At 57.2% G+C, this 2,435-nt stretch overlaps 1 long non-coding RNA gene across 1 annotated transcript; it reads left to right on the forward strand.

Moving 5' to 3' along the window:
- The first annotated feature begins 5 nt into the window (after positions 1 to 5).
- LOC104849071 lies at positions 6 to 882 on the forward strand. The gene is made up of 3 exons (XR_776640.2): positions 6 to 70; positions 354 to 418; positions 661 to 882. It is a non-coding gene; the product is annotated as an uncharacterized LOC104849071 (long non-coding RNA).
- The last annotated feature ends 1,553 nt before the right edge of the window (positions 883 to 2,435 follow it).

The following is a 2,435-nucleotide window of genomic DNA, read 5'->3' on the forward strand; positions in this document are numbered from 1 at the left end:
ATTCCCGAGCTGAACCGAACCGGGCTTTTCCAGCGCAGCACAATCGCTGGCGAGGGGGCCTGGCCTGGAGGTGAGGTCGCGGGGTGGGGTGGGGTGGGGACCCTGGAAGTCTGGGGGTTTTTTTTAGTTATTTTGAGACAGGCTCTCGTTATGTAATCCCGGCTGGCCTTGAACTCACTGGGTAGCCCAGGCTGGCCTCTTACTTCATGGGATCCTCCTGCCTCAGCCTCCCCCGAGTGCTGAGTGCCGGGATTACAGGGGTGCATCAGCCCACTCAGCGATCCCCCAAGGCTTAGGGACAAAGGGAAGGGAGGGAGGGGACAGTTGTGGCCCATGCTGGTCTCCCCTGGCAGCCTTTCCGCCTACCTCTGAGCTCATTAGGACCACACTTCACAGGGACACGGCGGAAAGCCACCAGGTGAGAGTAACCTGTTCCCATGGACTTTCACCTCCGGCTTCTCCATCGCGCCTCCTTCCTGACATATATTTTTCTTTCTTTTCTTTTCTTTTCTTTCTTTCTTTCTTTCTTTCTTTCTTTCTTTCTTTCGGGGGGGATACCGTGGATCGAACTCAGGACCTGTGCTTGCCAAGGGCACTGAGCTAAATCCCCGGCCCTTGACATTGGTCCTGTGTTTGTCTCCCCTGGTCCTCTCTTTGTAGAACAGCGCCTGGCAGAGAGTAGGTGCTCAACAAACACTTGTTCAGTCAATGAATACATCATTTCATCTCCCGGCTTCACGTGGCTGGCAGGGCAGAGGGTGCAGTCATTCGCCTTACACAAGTGGAAACTGAGGCCCAGCTTCCTAACAGCCACTAGGTGAGGAAGGACACTCGGTCCCCTGCATCCCCTGCCAGGGCCTTTGCTCTGCACTGCAGCCCCTGCACCTTTTCTTTTGAAACAGGGTCTCGCTAAATTGCCAGTTTGACCTTGAACTTGTAACCCTCCTGCCTCAGCCTCATGAGTGGCTGGAATGACACACACGTGTCACTGCACCTGGTTTCCTGCTCAAAAATTTGATAACTTGAGGATAAGAGAGGAAGATAAGTTTTCCCAACAGAGTGGGAAGACAGGAAATTCAGAAACCAGTGGCCTGCGGCTTGAAAGAGGAAAAGGGACACCAAGGTTGGACAGGGGGCTTTGTGGTGCCTCTCGGTTTCGCCCCCACCCCTGCTCCTCACGCAGCTCTCCGTAGGTGGTGAGCTGCTCCTCGGCAGAGCCCCAGGCGGAGGCTGAGCGTCCGACCACAGAGCCGCTTGTGTGGGGAAGGTCTCACCGCGCGAAAGAGGTCACAGGCCGGCCCTGCCGCCCAACAGGGGCCTGGCGCCACCTGGTGGAGACGGCTATGAACTGCGTGCCTTTGGTCCAGATGGGGACACACAGGCTCCCCCGGGCCCGCGTCCTCCACGCACGCGCGCTCCTGTGCCCCGTGTCGCCCTGCTGGGAGCGCCCGGCCCTCCCAGTCCCCGCGAGCGGAACGTCTGGCTTTGTTCTTTCTGCTTAGGTGAACTTTGTTTAAAAAGGACGCACCACGTCGCCCCTGCACACAAAGACCTCGGCGTGACAGTTGCATGTTTTAAATCCAAATTCAAAAACAAATGCGCCTGCGGATTGGGTCCTCCCTCTCCCTAGGGTGACGGCTGCCCCTCGCGTCCCCCGCTGGTCCCGCGGAGCCAAGGGGCCACCGCCTACAGAGACGAGCAGCGCCCCGTCGCCCTCTGGTGGGCAAATTTAAAAAGACATCCCTCCAAGGGAGGAGCGGGTGAAGGGAGGACAGGGTAAGGGGAAAAAATGAGAACCAAGACCCGTCACGTAAAGGTACAAGATCCCATGACGAATGTAACTGTACTGTATGCCTAAAATGGACCAGCAAACTCAATGAGAAAAAAATCCCTCCTGCGAGGGTATGTGCGAGGGCTGCACCCAGCGCATAAGGTCAGGCTGCTTCCGGGTCTGCACACAGCCTCAGCTGAGGGCTTATGCGCAGTGCACACCCTGAACAACTGTACCTCTCGTTCCGGCAGGTGGAGACAGTTCTAAGACTCATGGGATTCCCCAGGCTGTACTCAAAGGCTACCCCTGCTTTTATTTTTTTTACGAGACAAGGTTTCCCTAAATTTTCCAACTGGCCTCAAACAACCTCTCGAGTGGCCGGGGATATAGGCCTTCACCAGGGCAACGAGGCTGGGCTCGAACATAGCGAGCCCATTCCTGCTTCAGCCTCCCAGAGTGCTTGAACATTCTAGTTTTTGGCGGGGAGTGTGCTTGATTATTTGTTCAAGAAACAGGTGTTGGGGAAGGTTGTGGGAGGAAGAACAGAGGGCAGCACCGGGAGGAAGAATCCGGGGCAGGTTCCCCCAGGCCCTGGGTCCCCAGCCCACTGGAGCTGGGGCGCGCAGGCGCAGATCGGCCTCGCTGAGCTGGCCGAGCCCCTCCC

The sequence above is a fragment of the Fukomys damarensis genome, unplaced genomic scaffold (assembly GCF_012274545.1).
Source record: "Fukomys damarensis isolate Sample0158 unplaced genomic scaffold, DMR_v1.0_HiC HiC_scaffold_20, whole genome shotgun sequence".
NCBI classification, from domain to species: domain Eukaryota; kingdom Metazoa; phylum Chordata; class Mammalia; order Rodentia; family Bathyergidae; genus Fukomys; species Fukomys damarensis.